The sequence below is a fragment of the Chlamydotis macqueenii genome, chromosome 14 (assembly GCF_036417535.1).
Source record: "Chlamydotis macqueenii isolate bChlMac1 chromosome 14, bChlMac1.mat, whole genome shotgun sequence".
In the NCBI taxonomy this organism is placed as follows: Eukaryota; Metazoa; Chordata; class Aves; order Otidiformes; family Otididae; genus Chlamydotis; species Chlamydotis macqueenii.
This window is the reverse complement of record NC_141569.1, coordinates 762,446-786,687: the sequence shown is the minus strand read 5'-3', so window position 1 is coordinate 786,687 and position 24,242 is coordinate 762,446. Positions and strand designations below refer to the sequence as shown.

At 42.4% G+C, this 24,242-nt stretch overlaps 1 protein-coding gene across 2 annotated transcripts in view; it reads right to left on the bottom strand.

Annotated features, from left to right (window-relative positions):
• KCNIP1 (potassium voltage-gated channel interacting protein 1) overlaps window positions 1-24,242 on the bottom strand; it is a 395,949-nt gene that overhangs the window by 81,144 nt on the left and 290,563 nt on the right. The window lies entirely within an intron of this gene.

The following is a 24,242-nucleotide window of genomic DNA, read 5'->3' as shown; positions in this document are numbered from 1 at the left end:
TTGCCCCGTATCCAGCCTTCCTTGCATTAGCACTCAGCTCAGGTGCTCACCAAGCAGCAAGAGCCACTCCTAACAAGGGGCCGCGTTCACACTAACACATTTTCCTCAAGTGGAAACGCAGCATAACAAATGAATCTCAACAGTAAGACTAACACCATACCAGCAAACATAACTCTAGCCTTTAGCAGAGGAGCACACACACCCTCAGAACAGCCTCACACTGTGACACCCTCCAAAGGAGGCATTTATTAACCCGCAGTATATATCACAGGTTTAATGGAAACAGCTGCAAATAAACTCAGAACAGGTGGGCTGAGTTATGGGACCATTGCTCACTAGCAAAGGAGCCTTCACCTCAGCAAGGCGCTGCTTGCACCAGCTGAAGCTCATTGGGCTTGGTGTTGGGGTTGCGGAGCTGGGGCAGCTGGTGAGCAAGTATCCCCAATGGCCCACTTCTTCATCCAGCCACTGTCCTTGCAAGCAGGCACTGCCAGTCTCTTTGGCCACCAGACACAGCCCCGTGTCCCTGCGCAAGGGCAGCACAGAGAGCTGCTCTGCCCCTCTCTTCCCACTCCCTCTCAGCCAGCAAGCACCTACGTGCCCAGCCCCAGGCTCCTACCAGTGTGCACACACTGCACCTTTCCACTTCAGCAGGGCTCACGCCATATCAAAGGACAAAATAGGTTCCTTTGAATCAAAAGCTTTCTGCAGCACACACGTAAGTACATTAAAGGAAAGCTTTATGGAAGTAACAGTTGCTATCTGTTATCACAAACACAGATTCCTCTTAAAATTCACCTGCTATGCGCAGACGGGTAGAAAGTGCTGACGCTGACAGGCATGTGAAACCAATGCCCAGAATGAACAGTTTTCCTATCAAGCAGGTTCTCAGAAACCACCCATGAACTAGAAAGAGCTGGTGCTGTCTGGTGTTTAGTTTTTTTTGTTTGAGGGGATTTTTTTTTTCCCTAATTGTAGGTCAAAATTAGGGGTTTTTTACTGAAGTAACTTGACTTTCAGAGTACTGAAATCCATAAAATCTCTGAAAGGTTCAGGACTTCAGAAAACCAGGTTATTCTTTTCCAGGCCTCGCTATTAACATGGATAATTTTAACAAATAATTTTGTTTGAGTTTTTTCAGCAGCTATTTTAGGAGACGTTTAATAGTCTATCCTGACACTTGATCAATTCAAATCAGTGTTAAACCTATCACTTTCACCAACAATACATTCACTCCAAACTGGAAAGTGAGCATCTTATATATTTAATCACTGAGCATAGTTCTTGTAAGGCAATGCTTTGACTTGTGATACAGCACATGTGCTAGAGATTACCTGGAAACTACTTTTAAATATTCAGTATTCTGTGTGATAGTATCAATGATCAAAGATGTACAGAAATTCTACTTATTAATTAATAAACCAAGCTTTAAACCACAGATACAGAGCAACCAGAAATAGGAAGCTGTCATTCATGAAACATAAATTAGCATTTTCCATTTATTTTCCCACCTAGATAATCATAAACAGTAATGAACCATAGATAAAAAACTTAATGGCTTTTTGGGGGAAAAAATCAATGCCAAAATGTCCTATTTAACCAATTGATAGTCACTGCACAAAGAACATTAGCTAAACTTCAGTTTTCTGACTAATTACTGTAACAGGGAAGGCATGAAACTAAGAAAGAAAAGAGAAGGGATTAATGGTATTTTTTTAAGGCAAAACCTGTAAGGGAAATTGAAAATCCTAGTCATACTTACAGAGACGTTGACATTCACAGCAGATTTTCCAAGCTGTAGGGATTTTTATCACAGATCACTCACATACAAATATTTACTTTCTTAATGGACATTTTTCCTTGAATGAATGCTAAAATGTGTACTGAAGCAGAAGGTTATAAGTTAATTGCTATTGTCATTTCTACTCAATTACTGCCTACACTAAAGCTGTCATGCAGTAAAGGCAAGAGCAAGAGAAACACCACCGCTAATGGTGAATTTCCCAGCTTTTATCACAGTGTCAAAACATTATCTTTCTGTAATCATAGGCTTTCGTGCAAAATAGCTCAAATGGCAGCAAAATCCCAATGCAAAGCATTTTTAAATACCAGCTTAGTGATGGCAAGGAGCAGGATTAAGCACTTAAGCACTGCTTAAGTTTTTAGCAAGCTGGTAGTCAGAGGAACTCCCAGCCTTTCCACTGCATAGGGAGACAGGCTCTTCCGAGGGGTCCTGAATGGCTATGCTCTGCGTAGGCAGCAGGAGGGTGGTGGAAAGGCAAAGAGGACTGATTCTGTAACACAAGGAATTTGGCACTTCCCTTTGATGGGCGTTCACTGCCATGAAGCCTTTCCTGGATCCAGCCTCAAGGCTTGGGGACCAGGAATCCTGGAGTTCATCAAGAACACACAAAATCAAGTTTATACTGCTTTCCCGTGCCCCAGGTTTCTAAACCTAAGTTATCCTTGGAGACACAAGGGTTGCTCTCTGGCTTTATGAATATCACAGCTGTCTCTGTTACATAATGAACCCCAACTAAAGATGCTGGAAGACATTTCGACCAGAGTACCTTTTGGGTGAAATATGTTCTCTTGGGAGGGGGGAACACACACTCAAATCTCTCTTCATAAAGAAGGAATTTCACTCCTAAACTAGCCCAGTGCTCCAGCCTTTTGGGAGAGGAGTTTCCTCCTCAGGTTCCACAAATCTAGCTCATGGTTTCCTTAGCAGCTACCTAGACTCAACTCTTACTACTCTGTGAACTACCTTAACTTCTAAAATAAGCTGAAATGAAGTGTGTTGCACATATGTCACTTCAGTAGTTTATTTTTGGCTAAAACTAGTTATTTAAAGGTGTCAAACTTAAGAATTAGTTTGACCATTCTGCTGCATAAATACTTGAAGAGAAAATATTCAACACCAATTCCATAGCTGAATTCATCAACTCCTTTCAATCCCAGTGCAATGCTTTCCTCTCTGTCACAGTTCAGCCCTGAAACAAAGTAATCTCAGACATACAAAGCACAGGGGAGAAGACATCATAGTTTTAATGGATCACAACAGCAGATAATGACACATCAATGTATTATTATATTAATAGATTTACAGCTACCCAAAGCTGCAATCCTTAAACAGCAGCTGACTCTTCCCATGCCTCAGCAGCTCTTTCCCCTTAAGTCACTCAGACATGATTCTTTCCCTGGAAATGAAGCATGAAAGTGTGGGAAACTATTCACAGCTTGATGACTGCATTTCCTTAGGTGTGTGAGCCAAATTAGTAGGAGTGTGTGAACACACAGAAAGCTCATTTACAAATTAAGCTGTTAGAAAACTTGGATCCAAAAAGAGGCATCTGTGTGTTCTCTGTGTTAAAAATACTCGTCTTAGGTTGCCTAAAACTGCTTGTTTCTTTGGGTACTGGGCAATACTAATTTATGAACATGATTTCTTAGATATTTGTATCTAAAACAAAAGCACAGCAATTTACAAAAAATTTCTTCTGCTTCTGAAACATCCAAGGAATATCAAACCATGAAACCACCACCAGACTCCCTGGGTACGGAAACCTGAGCAGGAGGGGAGAGTATACAGTACCGCAGAGTTCCCAGATTGGGTGCTGGAGCACGTCCAACACTGACCACTGCTGCAAGTTGCAGGATTAGCCTCTCCGTCCCCAAGTAAAAGGCAATGCCATCAGAGGCACATAACTGATACATTCCCCCGCTGGTCTTACAAGCGGTACTGCAGTTTTCAAAGTACTTGCTGTAGCACCAAAGAAAAACAAACCTCACAAACCTAAAAAGAGGATTCAGCCAAATGGCACCAGTCTTGCATTAAATCCAGCTAAGGAGCAAAGTTCCAACAAATGTTAAATTATGGTGCTCATAGCAGTGACTACCGAATCCTCTGAGTACTGCACACAGACATGAAAGCCTGCCAAGCCACCCTGAGTTGGGGTTTAGTTACCAACTCATTAAAATACATGGAATTGACAAGGGCGAATTTCCTTGTCTGCTTTCAAATCCCAGCTTGTATATTTACGCTCACAAATTTTACCCACGACTAAACAAACATCAAGTCTAAAATCCAAGTTTTTAGACTTTTTTTTTTTCTTTGCTTAGGGTCAGATTTTGTCATCAATACTGCATGTATTACAAATCATGGCAGATGAGTAGCTGGAATCAGTTTTATTGTAGGAACCACTTCTTTGTTTGAATTAATTTTTGGAGTAATGAGTCATTTACTTTACTATTAGAAGGGATGACAGGCACCAGAACTTGCAGAAAATCATCATTAAAAACAACAGATGTTTTATTCACACTATTGAAGAAAATTTAAGCCTGGGTGAAAGCCAGGCTTTCACGGAGCAAACAGTAAAATATATGTTTTAACTGAGTGGATCCTTTAGCTTTTACAGGCTATGCTGGCGGTATGTACTTCCCCCCTTCAAAGATAAAGAACATTATATTGTCTGTATCATATTTTTTAAAAGCAAAAATCTTGAGAGGCCTGATTTTCTTAAAGCCCAAGAGAAAGACAGGTAGCTTGTTGTGGAATCCCATATAGGCCTTACGTTTATTTGTTTTATAAGCTGGTGTTAGGCTTTCCCCTACGAGCTGAATCCCATCATCTCAGCAGCTCTCAATCCTCACATCCTTTCTCAAGTCAAAGACACAAATGTGGTTTGGGGATGTTGTTCGTGTGGACTCATAGATTGCTTATTCAGAAATTATTACAACACAAGGGATATTCCATTATACATTTTTCAAGCAGAAGTCCTTCGGTTAAAAACTAAGGCATGCTTTGAAAAGTACCTTGCTGTTGAGGAAACTGGCAGCAAACTTTTTGATCAAGAATTTTGCAAATTCATTTTGAATAACAAACGGAAATTTCTTTCCAGGATTATATAATGAGTTTCATGTTGCTTTATGTGATGTTTATGATGGACACTAACACACAAAAGCCTTTATATTATCTTTAAGATAAGGAAAGCCATTGCTACCCAGAAACAGCTGAAAACCTCTTCAATTTACCTTTTTCTAGCTCAAAGTTTTTCTTCACCGTATTTTCACAAGTTTCTTCCAGGCAGGGACATCTTGTTCTCCAGGACCCCTCGACCTGTCTGCCCCTAGGCCGGTCCTGGGGCGAAGGTAGGCACAGCTCCTCCTTGTGCCCGGGCCCTTTCATTTTCCTCTCCCATCGTTCCGGTTTCAGCCACCCAAACACTGAATTCTGCTCAGGACATAAAGCAGAAATCCTTTTGGAATAAAAGAGGAAACGTGGAAGCTAAAACGTCTCGGTGGTCAGGCCTGGGCAGCGGGGCTGCAGGGTGTGCTGCGCGAGGAGAGGCCGGCGTGGCCCCGGGCTGGACTCAGACGGTTCCAACCGGTTCTGCAGCGGCCCCACCGCCCGGCACAGCTGAGCCCCTCGGAGAAGCTGGTGGCACCTCTGGGAAAGCGTATTTAAGGAAGGGCAAAAAGCTGCCTGGGAGTGAGGGAAAATGTGTGAGAAACAACGCTGTAACACCAGGAGGGGAGTGGGAGAGCGGCTGGCTGGGCTGCTGGCCAAGGCCGGCCCACTGCAATCAGAGAAATAAGTGATTTTGGATGAAGAGATAGTATTGTGTTTCATTGCTCTCACAGCTAGTGTATTTACAAACAGGAATGAGAAGAGGAGGGGCAACAATCTCTCTACACATATATTCAGAATATAATTTATTCCTAGTGACAGTGGTTCATACTACTGGTCCAGCTTCACCATGGCAATAAAAAAAGAAACAAATGCTTTCCTGATGTTGCTAACACCCATTTGGATACCGCTGTTAGGCTTTAGCGCCTGTCACAGGACTTTCTCTCTCTCAAAAAAAAAAAAATCCCTGTAGACAAGCATTTGCTTTTCCAGGTGAGTTCTTCTCCACCAGCAGACATCAGGCACGCCTTCTGGTCTTGTTCAAGTCTTTCTCATGAATCAGCAACTGGAAACGTACCGCCTCAGCCCACAGAGCAGGCTGGACCTTAACCTTTTAAAAATTCTGATTTTAATTAGCTGGCTCATCTTTCTTACACAAACATTGCCAGGGCTGTAAACTGAGGAGAGCAGGAAAGGCTCATCACACTGCAGAAAGGTCAGGGCAGTCTCTGCTGTGTGTGGGAAATAGTAAGTCCTCAGACAGAATGTAACACCACAAGAAGCTGCGTCCTCCATGCAGCCTTCTCCCACCGCTCCCGTATGAGGCAATACAGTCCAGTTACACCAAATCTATCAGACTTTGAAAACGCCACAAGTCCCTTTGCCTCTGAGAGAGCAAAGCTATCAGAGGCATGGGTAAACTAACCGGACAGAGACTCTCAGGACTAAGCAGGGAACAGATTTTGCATTTTAACAGCTGAAATACAAAACTTCCGAGTTAGTCAGGGATTAATCTAAAACCCTTGGCTTGAATGAAAATTAAGTGGTTTGGGTTTTTTTTTTTTTTTATTTTTTAAAAAGTATTTAAGAGAAATGTAATTTCCAAATCATTCTTTAGAAGTCATGAAATGCTTTAATATATTCAAAAGCCATCTATTCAATTTTCCAGTTAAAAGCTATTTGCCTAGTACTACCTAGATTTGTAAAACTATTGGGATTCTCCAAGTAATATTTAGGTTTCACTTCAGGCTTGGGACAGTGTAGAGCAAACCTGGCTCCACTGAAATGGTCAGCAGGTCAGCGAGGATGGGGAGGCACTAAGGTGGGAGCAGCGGGCAGATGTGCAATAATACCTGATCAGTGAGGTTCATTTATTTTTATTTCCTTCACTGTTGTCTAACAACTGAGGTATCATGAAAGTCTATAAATTGCAGTTTCCTCATAGCAATTTTGGTGTTTTCCTGCCATGCATGCTCATGAAGAACAGAAACTCCTGAAGCGTATTTTTACAGTCACTCTGTTTAATGCCTCATTAATGAAGGACTTGTTTTATGCTTTGCTGATATTTTTAAAAACATACATTAATTCTCTGAATTACAGGTCACATCTTGTAATATATTTAGAATTGTTTGCAATTATCCTAAGAAACTGAGGCGTTTAGTTCCAAAAGAAATTACGTTAGTCTCTTTATAGGCTTCTAAAAATCTCTTAGAATTTCTATATCTACGGGTTTAAGCTGTATGAATATCTTAGGAAAAAAAAAGTATCTTTTGATAAGGTAGAAACAATTTCTCCAGCTTTAAATATATATATCTCAAATGAGTTGGGTTTCTTTAGCCCAGTGAAGAGGAGGCTCCGGGGAGACCTTACAGCAGCCTTCCAGTGCCTCAAGGGGGCTGCAGGAAAGGTGGGGAGAGACTCTTCAGCAGGGCCTGTTGTGATAGGATGGGGGGAATGGTTTTAAAAAAGAGGGAGGCAGATTCAGACTAGGAATCAGAAAAAAAATTTTTTACACTGAGGGTGGTGGAACACTGGCCCAGGTTGCCCAGAGAGGCGGTGGATGCCCCATCCCTGGAAACATTCCAGGCCAGGTTGGACGGGGCTCTGAGCAACCTGATCTGGTTGGAGATGTCCCTGCTCCTGGCAGGGGGGTTGGACTGGGTGGCCTTGAAAGGTCCCTTCCAACCCAAACTATTCCATGATTCTATGAAGGCCCCTGGAAGATCTAATCTAGAAGAACGGAAAGCACCAGTGGAAATGGAAGGTTCTTGTCCCCACCTCCATGTATACCCAGGCCTGATTAAATCACACCAAAAGCGGGAAACTAACTTGAGCATTGAGTGCCCATTTTATGATATTGTAAAGTCAGTTTAAAACTCAGCTAAAACTTACCTGAATGTCTAAAATGTATATCTATAATATCTAAAGGCTGACAAATTACTTCAGCAGTTTCTGCACAGGACCTATACTGGCTTATCTATTCCATCAGTCAAAGCATTGCAAATTATATGCGAGCTCAAAAGATAGGCACAATTTTTGTTAATAATTTGTTCAAAATTATATTTAAAGCAAAAATTCAAGACTTTCATGGGATCAATTAATTATGTTATGCACAATGTCTCCCTAAAGACACACAAAAAAATCATGAATTTATTTTCATATTTGCAAGTAACTTACATTTGAGGGAATATTTTCATTTCATTAAGCTCTTAACCATTGAATGAAATCAGTGTAATCTTAATGATCTAGCAGTGAAATTGGAAGTGAAGCGCACTCAGTTGTAGACTGTCAAACACCTATTAAATTGAATAATTTGTAATTCCTATTATTTGAGTTGGATACAAATCAGAGACTGTTAGCTTCAGCATTATATTTCCTTACCAGCAATCTCTCACAATCAATAGTGTCTTAGAAGAAAGCCATATTATATATGTGTGCCCTGCATCTGACACTCTCCCTTATCAGCCTGTGCTTCAAATTGCTTATAGCTGGGATTTTTAAGGATATGTGCCTGCATCAGGATGTCATAAAAAACCAGAAACTGAAAAAATCTCAAGACAAAAAAAGCCCGTATGCTTTTGATCATGGGCAGGGCTAAAATACATTGTTTTCTCTGTAAAAAAAGTCCTAGAAAATTAAGGAGGCAATATCTTGCTGTGCAATAAAAGAAACAGGACTGCATGGGGAAGAAAGGATGGGTTTGCTTATGAAGTATTTGCTCAGGGTACTAAATTAAAACTCTGCTAGTGAATTTAATTATAATATTTTCTACCTTTCTGAGAACCTGGTTTTACAATTTATGAAACTTTTGCATTGTGTCATACAGCACCTGTTCACACAAATGCCACAGGCTCTCATCAGCAAGGTACAGAAATCAAACACTCCTCTGAGGGCACTGCAGTCTTCATTCTCCTGTCTCATACCTGTGGAGCCTTTCACTGCTGGGTGACACAGGCTTCCTCTTGTCCACCGCAGCAGGTCCCCTGCTGTCCCTTCTGCTCCCTCACATGGTGGGTTTACCCATGATCTCTGCACAGCGATGCCTTCCGGCTCCCACAATGGACTCCTCTCTAGTAAGCCTTCCTACCTGAGGGTTCCTTCTTCTAGATTCTTACTTTGATATTGCCTCTAGTTCAGCTCCTTAATTTAACTACTGGCTAGATCTTAGCCCCTTAAATCCTCAGTCTACCTCCTCCACTCCCCTGTCACCCTCACAGGTCTAGAACACCTAAAGCCTGGAAATCCCCTTTTCTCTTCTGAGTTACACAGGCTTTCCTTCTCTCCAGGCCCAGCCGTGCATCTACACTTTTTGCAACTTAAGTCAGAAGCTTTGCCCGTTGTCCAAAACTGGCTGTGGTTACGGCAGTACTGAGCCCAGGATAAAGAGCAATGTCTAATGATTCACATGCGGAGCTTTGCTGCCCATACAGCTACTCCCTGAATTGCAGGAGCCAAGCCTGGTTGCTAACACAACCCTTCACTAAAGTGCAGCTTTCACAGCAACCAGCATCTTGGGGTGGGTGCCCACACTGCCTCTGAAATACAGGTCTGAAATATCTCAAGTCAGACACTCTAAAAATAACTCACATTGAAAGACAGCACCTTTGTCTGAAAACACAGGTCTTTGCTTTTAAAAGGCGTAAGTGGTGTAAGGTTTTTCAACCTGGGTTTGCTACCTCGCTTCTTTTCTAATAGACTAAGCCTAAGAACATCCATTCTCAGTGAGTGAAATGAGTGACAGGAGTTACACAGGATGTTAGCTCTGCAATACTGCACTGTCTCATGGTTCAAAGAAGCAATTAAAGTTGATATAGTTGGGAGAACAAATAATCCCAAAGCGGAAAGCACACTTTCAGTTTTCAATGTAAACAAACAAACAAAAAGTTGTAAGAATGATGTGGTAACATACAGATCTAAATCATACACACTGTTTCTGCTTCTGTATAATTTTGCTGCATTGCTTAACAGGAAACTTCCTAAGTGAAGAGCTGTCACCAACTGCCACCGAACCTGCATTTCATCCTTTCTCATAAATTAGCAGCACTGTAAAGCTGCAACCATTGCAAGCTTTTTAAACACTTACAATAGGCCATTTATTATTTTCCCCTTCCAGCCAGCAAGTTAGTTCTGCAAGTACTGCAAATTGATTCCAGTAGAGAAGAGAGGTTGGTACTTCTTGGTATGACCTTCTTTATTTAGAAGGGTTTTCTTTGCAGCAGAAATTTGTCATCACAGCACTAGTTCCAGCTACCGTGCCAGAACATCCCGTTTCCAGCCAAAACATCACATCCGTACTTTGGAATGAACCTTCCTGGCTTAACTCAAGGTCACTTCAATTTCTCCTTCAGCATCATTTAGCCACTTTCCCTCACAACCCCCAGAACCTCATGGTACTTCCAGTTCCTGCCATGTTTCATTTCCCTTCACACCTCCTCAAATGCCCTTTCAGTTTTTTTCACATTTCTAGTCAACTCTCTCCCCTCACTGGTCTTCTGGTTTCTGGTTCCTCTAGGTCTTGACTGAGGTTTTCGTTCTGCTTACATCTTTCATGCTGCAGACGGCTGTGCAAGCTTTTCTGTACAACTAGATGACCTTTGAAGGTCCCTTCCAACCCTAACCATTCTATGATTCTATGATTCTAACTGCAGAACTATTCTTGAAACAGGCCCATGCACAAAGATTCCACCTCAGATTTGCATATAGACATCCTTGCCTGAAACACCCAAATGTGCACTGCCTGGTGTGTCCCCTCAGGGCACGCTCCCACGCCAGCCTCCACCACAAGCTGAGTGTCCAGACAGAGCCCTGAGGCTCCTTGGGTGCAAGGTCTCTTTCCCTTCATCCTCCCTGACAAATCTCCAGAGCCAACGAGGACATCAGAGACTGTGATCTTACCCTCCCTGCTGCTACAGGCTATCTCTTGGTCCAGAATACAGGAAATAAACCCAGCAAGTAGATTATTTAACATTTTCCTATGGTTAAGAAAATCAGCTGGTCAGGTATGCTACCCCTTTTCAGTTTGGTATCATCTTTTAGAACAGGAAGTTTTGCCAGAAACTTATTTTCAGCTAGAAACACCTATTGACTTCTAACATCTTCTGGCACAGAGTGGCAGGTCTGATATAAAATCTGAATGGCAGGTAATTGACTATTTCAAAGTAAAAGAATGAGTTGCTAAAGATATCTCCAAAGTAATTTTGGATTCATTTATTTTCTTTTACTTCAAATAAAAGCACCGTGTTACAGAGTTCACAGTAAATGCCAGCGAGTCCTATAATGAAGCCTACTGTATTTGCATATGCAATTAATACTGCATATGGTAGCATTCAGTTTGTTAGTTATCTCTTTAAGCAGTGTTCAGCAATCTGCACTTCAAGAAGTAACACACCATGTAAAGCTTTTAAAGTGCTTTACAAACATATTTCATTAATCTTCAGCAAATTCCTGAGGTGCACATTATCATCCTTACTCCACCAATGGACAAAACTTTGCACAGAGACTAATGTACAATTTTTCAAAGGCATTTAGTGCTTAACCCTTAATAAGGCTTAAAAACATAGTCACACATCAAGGTCTGAGAAGGAAACTGAAAAGGTCCAAACACCAGCAACAGAAACAATTAAGGCACGGGAATATTTCCCCATGATGAGAGATCAAATAGAGTAGAGCTAGTTAAAAGAGCATGAACATATGGCAAAGGAGGGACAAGCAACCAGAGCACAACTTGCCCGTGCCTCTTCTCTCTTTATCGTGGTTTAACAGAAAGCTGCAACTGGAGATGCACTGAAATGCAAAGGCAGGTCATTTTAAAAAAGAAACAACACTGCACACAGCTAATGCAAACCCATGGCCATAAGGCCTCTGTAGGGCAAGAAAGGGCTGGGGCTTGGGCCAGACCTGGGGACACAGCACCAGGCGCAGGGGTCCAGGAGCCCCCACGCCCAAAGCTCGGCAGCAGCGTCTCCCCCCTGCAAGCCTGTAGCTCTGGCTCAGCCTTGCCATGGGCTGTGGGAAAAGTCAGCGTGAGCAGCAGCTCTCAGCAAGCTCCCCTCATCCCCCTGATTGTGGCTGTTCCCTTCAAAAAACATTTGTGCTCTAAATAAATGCAGCATGCCTTCCTCCTCTATCACCCTGTGTGAGGGTACAAACAAAGCAAAGATCCACCATTATGTTTACTAAAATACACTGCTGGCATCAAACCTATTTTAGGTTATTAACAAACAGTGCAGGGTTTGGAAAGTACCTCCCAGATGAGAATATTAGCTCACAACTATTGGGGAGGATTTTATACTTTTCTTTTTAACCCTACCACTTCTCTTCCGCTGAGGTTTCCTGCTCCTGCCTCTCCAGTTGTCACTGTAAGAGTCCTTAGGGCACCAAGAAGAAAAGCATGAGATGACTGTATCTGCGCCTTTCAGAAGAATAGCAGGAACAAAGCAGGCTTCCAGCCAGGGCTGGGTGGCCAGCAGTTTGCATGTGACTTTTCCAAGTGCTCTGCAGAAAGTAAGCTGGCCTGCTGTCATGAGAGTTGTATGGAGCTGAATTATTTGACTGCTGAAAGTTTCTGAAATCAACAGGAAGACTACCTCAAAGATGAACACCCGAAATTCAGTGTGGAAGAAGGTGATAGCTGGGAAGAAAGGAAACCTTGGCTCTTATCATAGTAGAGGGTTTAATAATCCAGACTGCCAAATCAGGAAGAGAAGGGGAACGCAGCTTTTTGTGGGTGTGAGCATGTGAAAAAATGACCTTGAGCAACAAAGACAGCAGTGTCTAGGAAGTGTTAATATACAGATATGCCTGGAAAAAGCATCATATTGCTAACAAGGTTGTGAAATCCCATAATCTTTTCACATAGGATGTGGAAAAAAAAAACAACTAGAAAAGAGGTCATCCAGACTGGATTCTAACCAGGAGTATGGAAACTGATAAAATCAATGACATGGGACTAGATTTTTTAATAAGGAAGGAAGGGGTTAGAGGATACTTGGATAAGGCAGAGGTTTTGAAATTGGCTGAGCCTAATATAATTCATCCTCAGCTGATGAAATCTCAGGGCTGTTAGCAGTTATTGGCAGCCCAGTGCTGAAGAGCAGGGATGAGGTACAGAAGACGGAAACAAGATAGGTACACTTCCTGTGTTTACAAAAGGTGAAGGATGAGGAGATGGGGAATTAAATATCTATCAGCTTAGCTGCAGATCCTACAAACAAATAAAACCAAACAACTGGTAAGCAGAAAGAAAATGACAAGAAAATGAGTGGCTGCCCAATTGAATCTGTTCAGAGTAATTGGTGTCAAGCCAATCTCGTTTTCTTCAGTAGTAAGACAATAGATTTTGTGTCACATCTTGATTTCTCCAAAGCTTTTCACAGTATTTCATCTCACTTTCTTGTACATAAGCTAAGAAAACACACTCTGGGTAAAAATACTACGGAGTGGATGCAGAACTACTTGAAAAACTACTCAGAGTAGTGTCACAGGTTCATTCTCAAAATAGAAGATATAAAAAACCTGAGCCTCATGGGGGGCTGTCTTAGGTCTGGTGTCAGCCACTATGAATGGCAGATTAATTAGTGTACTTACTAGATTTGCAAATAATAACAAGCTGTGAAAGAGGGAAAATAGTTTGAAGATCAAATGTAGATTTAAAAAATATCTTAAAAGTTGAAGTTGAAAACAAACAAAACCAGGTTTCTACTGAATAAGAACAAATGCAGAAACCTACACCTATGCTGGAATAATAACCTGCCAAATGTAGGGCAGAAAAGAATTTTACTGGTATTAAAGCTCCATAAAAAATACAGGAGCTATAAAAGATCAAAACTCATATGGTACAAAACCCAGACAAACACTCTTCTAGACATACAAGCAGAGAGATAAGGTTGCAAGACAAACGAGTTATTGCTTCTACTCTTCTCCATGCTATCAAGGCCTCAGCTGGACTACAAGATCCAATTTTGGGCCACACAGGCCCAGAAAGATATAAGCAAATTAAAGAAAGTCCAGAGTAGTGAGAATGATCAATAGTCTAATAAACAAGACCTAAACAAACTGAGGTTGCTCAGGAAAGGAGAGACTAAAAAGAGATAGTAAGTACAGAAAAGACCAGTGCAGAGGAAGAGGTTAATCTATTCTACATGGTGAATGAGAGAAGTAACAAGTTTCAACTTTAGCAAGGAAGAATTGATTTGGTATGAGGAAAAAGCTTTCCACTGGAGAAGGTAACAAAGCACTGAAATAAATTGCCTAGGGAGACTGTGGACCCTCTGTGTTGGGAGGGTTTTATGAAGAAGCCAGAAAACAGCTGCCAGAAGCCACCTTTGGGGCAGACGGATGGATCAAATTGGGTCCACAGGAGTCTGTGCTACTGCAATGCCTCTGCTGCCTTACGCCAGCTCACTTTCAAACAAACCACGGGAAGATGACCAAAAGCAAACACATAGTCTGTATTTGGCATGGAAACTACCTAAAGAGGGTATCTTCCCCTTTCCTACTGAAGCCCTTCCACACCTTAATAGCTTGCAGATCTATCATGCCCTAAGTGGTACAGCTCTATACGTAACTATTAAGGGATAACATATTAAGGGATATCAGGAGATGTGGTAGATAAATTCCCAGCAGGAACATGCAAGGTCACACAGAAAGTCAGTGACAGAGCAAATAATGCTGTTTTCTCTGGCTCCGGCACCCTTGCTGTCGCCAGCTGCTCACTCTCCCTTCCACTATTTTAATATGGATGTACAACATTCTGGTCACCAGACCAGAAAACTAAAATCAAACCCCACATTCCTGAGTTGCTCAGGAAGTTATTGCTATCTTGTTCCCATGCATAAATTTAGAACCAATTTATTTTTCTGGACAGTAAATTGTTAATTATCAGAGTTCAGGCAGTAGAGCTAGGTGTTACAGAATTACAAGCCCTGCATCAGCAGGTTGCCATGGTCTGGGGCACATCCATTCTGACCGCACTCTGCTAGAATTAGCACTCACTTTACACCACAGGAAATAATTTTTTAAAAAGTACCTATTTGTACCTCTCTGGGCCTGGTTACCTACACAATATCTTAGCACAAAACCGTACTCAGCAAAGAAATGAATTCTGTGTTCCTTCTGGTGGACCCTGGGACATACCCCCAGGTGGCATCTGGAGGTAACTTGCTTCTGCAGCACAGACTGCGGCCTGCTCCTGAAAGTATAATTTGTTAACAACCACCCTGCTCCTGCATGGACCTAGAATTCAATGCAGCTGTACATTTTTCCTGCTTTCCTGGCACTTGGTACTTTAATAAGCGTGCTACAGAGAGTCCTGCAAGTATTCTGGAAAGTAAATGTGTGGGGTACCTGCTGGCCTGTGACTGGAGAGGGCTGGACTTGCCATCAGCATTGGCCCTTCTCAGGTCCCTTAAGCTGGGCTCCTAGCTAAATCTGGAGTCGGGCTCTGCTGGCCCAGGGGCTCTGACTCTGTGCTCGTCTGTTCCTCCCACCCCCCTTTTCTATTTCCATCGCCTGTGTCCCGGTTTATGGTGGAAGGTGGCTGTCATATCGCTTCCCTTTACTGAGAGATTTCTTTATAATTTGCATGCATGTGTATTTGCGTAATGGCATGCTGCGGAGTTCAAAGCTGTTTTCTCACTTTCAAAGTAGTCCTTGCGTGTACGCTGTCCCAAGTCTGATGTGCACCAAGCTTGTATTTTTGTTCTTGATTGAGTACTGCTGCACTATATTCTTTTTAAAACTCTAGCTATTCTGGGAGAGCTGTATAATTTAATATGTTCAATAGATTTCTTGTCAGGCTTTCGTGTACAGCTTCCTTCATCTTGCACTCAGATGTTTGACTTTCCACAGTAATTGGATTTGCCGCACTTGTGTTTACTTTTATGACCTATGGTAAATGCTGCTTTTTTAGCCAAGGACTATTAAAGGGTTTGCCAAAGCCTACAGTAACCTGCCACGTAGGTTTTCTGAAACATACAATGTTAGTTTTTAGGCAATTCTGAATCATTTTCACAATGTACAAATTAATATAGCCTGAACACTCCATTAACAAAAGCTCTTCTGTACAACAGTAGCTGTGGGCATGCAGTGTAACATCATTAACCTACCCTTGGTTAATTGTGCAGCAGTTTAGCACATTTGTAGTGGGCCAGCCTCAGGTATCCAAGCAGAGACCAGAAGAATACCTTTGCTCACAGGAATTGCTCTAAAGCCCATTCACAGGCAGAACTAGCCTCCCCACTGAAAGCAAACTGAGAAATCTGAAGACACAGTGCAGGGGAGACCTTCAACACCTTCTGCAGGGATGGGGCCAATGTCCCAAGGAACTTAGAGCCGTGAAGCTGACCTAGGACTGCAGAGAACAAAAGCTGTGAAGATGAGCACTGTGTGACATCTGAAGCCTAGTGACACCATCTCTGCCTGTAAAACTGAACTCAAGCTAAGCAATCTCCTTTGCAAGCATTACAAGACCAGCTAACGACAAGTGGAAGACTGTTACCATTGGAATGGGGAGGGCTGCCATCCCATAACTAAGTGAGCAGGCTCTTTGCTTCTGCCAGCTTTATTAGTACACTACCTAGTTCTTTATTTTGGAACCAGCTTCCTTTCCTGTTGAATAGATGTGGGAGAGTCAGAGCTGCAGGGATAAAGGCAGGTAAGGAGAGAGGCCGGGAGCAACGACAGCTTAAAAGATGGCTTCAGGAAATCATGCACAGAGCACCCTTTTTAATTCGTCTCTGATGCTTGCACTGGTGGTCCTCAAGTTTCTCCTACAAGTCCCATCACATTTGTTTTCTTTCTTCTTCTCAACAATATGTGCATGTTGTATCTGGGGTTGTCATTTGTGCTCAGTACTCTCAGTAGCTGCTTTCAGCCTTTTCCTTTTGTGTTTAAAAAGCCCAGCTGGGAGTTCTAAGCAGCTGAGCTCAAAAATATGCTTTTAAAATCAAGATCCAAAAGTGCAAACAGCTGCAGGGAGCACTACTGAAACCTTCAAAAGGTGGAAAGGACCATAAACGCTCCAGTAAAGCCTGCTGATTAACTGCTTGTCCATGCAGGATGCAAACGTGCCAGCAGCGGCTGCACTCTGTATGGCCATCCTGATCGGCTTGTTCTGGGCAGGACTGACCACATTTCTCATGAACGCTTTTGCATGGACAAGCTGGTGATAGGAACTTTGTCCTTGCAGCACCACCCTCTATTCATTAGACTTTCTGGTCAGCAAGGAGTCTCAGTTTCACGTCTTGCAAGGATTCCTCAAGTTTTATAAACATGAAGAGAAAAATCAAGGGAAGCAAGTGTCCAGCAGTAGGGAAGGGACAGTGGATGGTGAGCAGACGGCCAGCAACAGCCAATGCTCCTCCTGACAAGGAGAAACTAGCTAGCATGCAGTCCTGCTAGAAAACTAACTTAAGTCAACAGGAAGCAAGTGACACATTCATTTTCTTGGGAAAGAAAAACAGAGAAAGCAATTACTGGAGCTATTCGCACTTACAAAGGGGAAACAAACCTTACAGAGTATGGTAAAGGAAGCAGATAAGTGATAGTGTGGGCAACAAATTCAGGTCTCCCTAGTTGAAGTACTGTGTAATGATTCACTTTTATCATCCTAGCAAGTTTTAATGTTATATTAGACTGGAAGAGCAGCTGGCTTGCTGTCCTAGACCTGATGCCCCTTGAGTGGCAATATATCCCCCCTCCTCTCCAAAAGAAAGCCCCAAGATCTGTCCACCAGCTGCCACGTATGCAGACATCAGCCTGCCTTGTACATGAGCATCCATCCCACACAAGGAGGCCCTTAAGGACTGCTCATGGACAAAGTGGGAGAGCAGAAGCAGCCCTCTGATCCCTAACTTCTCTTTGGTCTACTGAACTTTGGCCTGTCCATCTCCAAGGCTGTATTTAACCTCCTGAGATGGCAGAGAAGTGCTTTTTCTTCAGACTATTTCACTCCTGCGGGCTCCCTTTATCCTTTTTTTCCAGTGAGGTTCTCCTCTTGTGTCCATTTCTAGGCTGCATCTTCACCCTGTGCTTTTTGGTTCATACAGGGCAACGATCCTCCACCCTCAGAAGATAACTCTGATTCCCATACAGTGTTTAACACTGTGACATCTGACAGAATTCTAGTACATCACCACTGAGGTAGAAGAAAATTACTTACCTACCTTTTCCATGAAATATATTAATTCAGTGTATATTAGGCAAGGCACTACAGATTAGTGACTGTATGTGAGACAACGTGAGCTCAAAGCATTGAAAAATGTGCTGTAGAAAGCACAGTATTTTGAACTACATGATAAATGAAAACTAAGGTGCGTCACAGTTTTATGGAGTATCTCTCATTTTTCCCCTTCTAAAATCTGCATATTGTACAGTAAAATTTTCACAAGAATGAACTGGGGAAAAAAACTTTCTGAAGATGTCAGAATTAGGTCACCTCAACACTGCTGGAATGTTTATTGAATTCATATTTTTCTACTTCATCAAATGACACAATAGAAGAAATTCTTTAAGAATAGTAACAATTCAGAGGTCAGACAAAAGGCAAAAAAAGGGGACAATTTCAACAACTGGTAAAAATCCTTTGAATCCAGGAGAACTGAACTATGAAGGAATTTTAAGCACAGAAGCATCCAGTTAGGACAAAAGTGGGTCAGGTGTTTAATGGAAAAGCACAGACTAAAGCAAAAAGTTTTTTTCCACTTCACAGTACAGCAAACTTGCATTAAATAACCAGCCCAAAGCTAGAGGTTTTTGAGATAGAAAAACAAAATTGACATTCTGTCAATATGAACTTGGTATTAATTACTTAAGTAGAATCCCGAGAATGCCCCAGAGAGACGATGTCCACCACAGTGGACTCTGTGGGAATCGTGGGGCCACAGAAGCTCCACTAACTTTTAAGAAAGACCTGAGATGATGAAGCTGTAAATAGAGACAGGCTGTCATATCAGCTCACTGTATCTTGCATTCAATTTCCACCTGCCTTGTCCTATGGTAAGATTTTTCAGTGATACTTATGTTCCCTTGGAACAGGAGATACAATACTGACATGGAGCCACACACCATTACGGACAGGTTAACAGCAGCTCCACCAACACAACAGCTTGCAGTGACTCTTGGAGCTCACCCTTTCGTGTGCTGATACAATTTCCCCTGGTGCACACATATACTAGCAGTTCCTGCCTGAGAAAAGGAGTCTTGTAATTTTTTTGAGATTAATTAGGATGATAAAATCCATGCTGTTCCAGTTGTGAGCTTCTTTAAGTTTTCCCAGCTCCTCTTGAGCTTTGAAATGTTCCTCTAGAGCCTCCCAGGGCACTGTCTCCAAGGATGCCAACTCTTACGCTCAGTGGCATCATGTATCACTACGTGTTTGTAAAAACAAACATTTTAATCTACTTTTAGGATAAGCGTATGCATCACTAGTGAGCCTCAGTGTCTGCAGCACTGAGCCTGGCTGTACTCACTACATATTAGCTGCAGCTCAACAGCACAAGTCCACTCTTCACCCCTAGCTCAAGGACCTTCTTGGTTTCCGGGACAGAAATAGTTTATACAACTGGAGTATGAAGTTTTGCTGTGCTTCTGACTTCTCAGACACAATGAAGCAGTACTTCAGCATGGCTGAAGGAATCTTTTACAGGTTTTGCCATGTCAAAACTTACCTAAATCTTTTCATAGTCTACAATTTTAGTGAATGTAGGAAATAGTGTAATTATTAATGCAAATAAATCAACATCTTGTCTTCTCTCAGTGAAAATACCAAAGAAATTAAGTGAAAACGAGTCATTAAATACTTCTTTTTTTTACAAGAGTTCTAATCCGAATCATGACAAAAGTGAATTTAAAGCCCCATAAAACAGGGCATTTCACTGCCTCACAGCAAAACGACTCCTCATCCCCACCTAGTGACAAAGGCAAAAAAATTTTAGCTTTCATTAGAAACCAAACAAACTTAGGGTCCACTGGGTATCACAGCTATTCACACACATTGGCCGCTGCAGTCCACCTGCAACTAAATCTGCTTCAAGCCAAGCTGAAATAAATTATTCATACTGTTTCATTATCTCATGAGACAAGAATATAGAGTGGTTTGATCATACATGTGTTAAGTGGGGTTTTTAAAGGTTATAGAAACTCTCAAAAATATTGAAAGCCAATAAATTAATCTTACATTGCACCAGATTTGCTTCTGCCTTTGAGCACATCGCTATGCTTATAAAACCCAATTGAACAACTGGACTTTATATGCAGCCTCCTTTCACACGTACACAGATTATTTTCCTGACAAAAACATGGATCAAACAAAACTTGAAATGAGGGCAGTGATTCTGAAATCAAAGTGAAGAAAAAGCTGTGAGCACATCTGGAAGCTGTACAAATATGCTCACAAAAATCAGGGCCATAGTACAGCATTTCCTGTTTCAGGAGAAAACCCGTATGAAGAACAGTGAGAGGATTCTGCATTATTTTTACAACAATTTTGAGTGACTGTTTATTTTCCTGCTTTTGCACAATATGCTGGATGTCTAGCTTCTGCCCCGACTCCTCTACCCAAGAGAGAAAAGGAAACGATCTGGGTACGGGCTGTTCTGTACCTCCTCTCTGCACTGAAGCCCTCAGCATGGAATAAGGAGGTGTGAAAAATGAAAGGGCCTTGGAATTGTGCTTAAAAAGGTGCCTGGAGGAACGGGACAAAAAGGAACGCACACCTTCAGGCTCCATCTTGCAGCCCGATGCTGTACAACTGCTTGGGCTAACGTGGACGGGCGATCGATCTGTGCAAGGAGAAGCCTGGATGTTTAACCAGAGGCAGTCATACCAGCCCAGCACGTTCATTAACCTGGGGCTTTAACTGACATGCTCTGCAGCTGGATACTTTATTTCCGAGAGACTCAGCTACTTACAAATTCCCTCAGTGGAAGAGAGTCTTGTAAGGAACAAAATAAACCCCTCCCAATTAAAGGGTCCAAAGGAAGAAATGACAGTGCTGAAGCCTGGTGCTCTTGGACCTTCCCCACAACACCTCAGTCCAGCTGCACCCGGCGCCCGCTGCGGGTCTCACCCACACACGACAATTTATGACAGCACGAGCAAGGAGCATGATCACAGTATGAGACTCACTGTGGAAACAGATTTCCAAGGTAAGGTGCAGTGTTTTAGCGTTGCCTTTCAGGAGGAAAGAAGGAAAGAACATTCAGTACTTGTTAAAATGTCTGCTCACTATTTGTGCTGCCAAGATCCGTTTGGGTTTGTCTTGTTACCACACCTGGCCTTCAGCTACAACTTACCTTTGGTCTCCTCCGCTACGTGAAGCAGGTTAGCCTCATGGAGATCTTTTCTCCTTCCACGCTGTGAGCTGCCTGACGAGGAGACATCAGGCACGACTAGATGATGTGTAAGAAACAGACCTTATCTCTCTCCAAAAGTAAATCCCACTCCTATCAGAACTATCAAACACTCTCACCCTCCTTGCTGATGTCCTCTTTGTAGCACAGTTGGTAAACTGAAATAGCAGCTGATACAAACACAGACTGCCTGCCAGAATAAAAATACCCTTTTTGCGTGATACCGAGGAAGACCAGAAATGACAGCAGTGTGTCAATGAGGGAAATCAATTCCATTCAGCCACTGTGATACAAGACAACTCTGAAAAATGTATTTATAAGGAAGAATTTTTATAATGTTTTTAGAAGTTCTTTTATGTAGTAGTAGGAGTGAGGGAAAGACTATTCCTGCCTATTCTGCCCTATCTGCAGTGCACGCTCCTCCCCTCCTGAGAGAAGAGGTGCATTCTTCTGCCCTAACCTGCTTTGCTGCCTTCATCGTGACAGCTTATTGGGAATTATACACTAAGATAGAATCCTATTTTTTTTTCTTTCTTCATCTGAAGGAGGTGTATATGCCTGAGAAGCACACTGAATATGAGAAAGCTGCAGCTGTATATTTAGCTGGAAAGCATCAAGCACTTTCAGTGGAAAGATTTTTCAAGTGGAGGTGATAAGCAGAGTTGTAAAATATCCAGCTGATATTACAAACCAAGAGCAATGTAAGATTAGTGGAGAAAAAAAATAGGATCCTGATTCTGCATTACACCCACCAAGTCTCCTGTGATGATCTCTCACCCAACTTCTAAGGAGTGAATTAGACGATCACTATGATGAGTCTGTCAGTGGTGGCAGAGCGAAGAGAGACGTTTATTGTGTGCACAGCAGTACATAATAGCACACACTGTTAGCAGATTCGTAGGGTTTAAAGTCTACTGATTTAGTAGCTTTCCATTTAAAAGTTCAGAATATTTTATGGTCAAAGTTAAGCCTGGAGGAAACTGAATCTGGTCATTGCTTTAAACTCCATTTTACATTGTAATAAATTGAGCATGGAGAGAAAATGACATTCCATCTGTCCAAGCATCATCTTGAAGAAGTGAGAGGAAAAAACCTCTGATGCGCTACTGTCCATGGCAGACAGTAGCAAACAAGCTTATTTCTGTTCAGGTTTCCGTCCTTTGGCTATTCTATGGTCACAAGCAGTGGCACAGTGCTGTTAGCTTACATGAGTGCACTCAAGTGATTTGCAGGCCAGAGCTCCTCTGTAGGTTTAAATGCTTTGTAGAGATTTCATCAGCCACTCAGAAAGCCAAGAATGCGTAACAGGTAAAAATCCCAAAGCTGGATTAGAAAACTGAGTACTTGCCACAAACAGCTCATAGTGAGGCCACAGCTCAAGCATACACCCCCAGCTGGTCAGCTTGCCTCTGGCAAGGACAGTATGTATCGTAGTTCGCAAAGGCAAATACATACACAGAGCCGTTATCTTTGTAATTCTAGAAGATGCTGTTCTGGCTCAGTCTACCCACAGCCAGACTTGTCCCCTCAAGGACAGCCCTTGAGCTCATTGAGGGGCACTGGCACGATGAATTATTTTTTAAAGAGGAAGAGCAGTCACAGATGGGCTGGAAAGGGTATTAGCAAAGAGAGAAAGCTGAACTTGGGCATCAGAAAATACAAAATCAGGCCTTTCAGTCTATTCTGTTACCATATATTTCTAGCAGTGCTTTTGCCTTTTGTTGTGTAAAAGTGCTAGTGCAGTCTGAGATGTCCCTGCTCATGTTTCGCACTCCACCCAGTGAGCCATACAGAGTCATGTGGCACTGCAGCAGCGTCACTCGTACTGCTACCTCAAAAGCACTGCAGCTGGCTTTTATGAAAAACCCTTGTCCAATACCCAAGAGCTTCCAAACAGCCAGGCCAGAGCAATGTACAGGAAGTGAGCAAGGGCCTAGACTTAAACTGGCGTCGTCTTAAAGAAATTAAAGGAGGAAAGTGAACAGAAGCTAAGAGAGTTGAGGAACAGCCAGTTAAAAAGTTCAAGATTACATGCTACTCGCTCTCAAATAGATGGGAATTACTATACAGATGTTCAAATCAAACTAAAACTACAGAGTCCACATGGAGATTTGAGCTTTAGTTGTCAAGAGAATCAACTCATTGGTCTGCCGTTCTCCAGAGACCCTTAGCATCCCTTCCCTTTTCCGACCCACAGCTGTACACTGCAAGATAGTTGCTCCTATGCAGAGTTCACAAGAATACTATTTCCATAACATCCATTGTCACTGCACAGGAAACAACTAGATACACTGCCTTTCACAGGGAAACTACGTACACTTCACACAGTGTTACAGCCTTCAGGGAGCCATTTCCCTGAGGTCACGGTGTGAGTGCTGCTGACCCCCGGGGCTCCTGCCTGGCTGAGAGGCGGCTGCTGCTGCACCATGGTCGCGCAGTCTCAAGGCCCTGCTCCATGTGAAGCAGCTACGAGAAACCAGCATGCAGGGATGGCTGTCAGCAAAGATGGCTCCCTGCAAAGGGCTAAGACTTTATGTAGTAAAAAATTATTACAAATAATTACTGCAGTGGCGGTAGTGCTGACAGAGTCTGCTAGAAGCCCAAGGCACAAGAAAAATTCTGGGAGAATACTGGGTGATATTTTAGACCTGTCAGTTCAGGCACTGTGCTGATTCTTGGTGCAGAATACTCACACTTGGTCTGGACTGGCCCACAATGAGTTTTCTTTGGTCTTCAATAAAAGTGGTTTATCAGTCTGATCACTTATTCAGTAGCTGAGAGAATATAAATCAGTCAACACCATCAGATCCCTGTACTTACCAGTAGCAGAAGTTTAGCCATAATGCTAAACAAAAAAGAAAGTGCAAGTCTGGCTTTTAACAGCCTAGAATGAAATTTCAGTTTGATACTCCCTGCTAAGACATGGCCAGGAGTCTTTGAACAGAAACTGTGGCTCCTCATCACTAACATAGTAAATCTTCTAT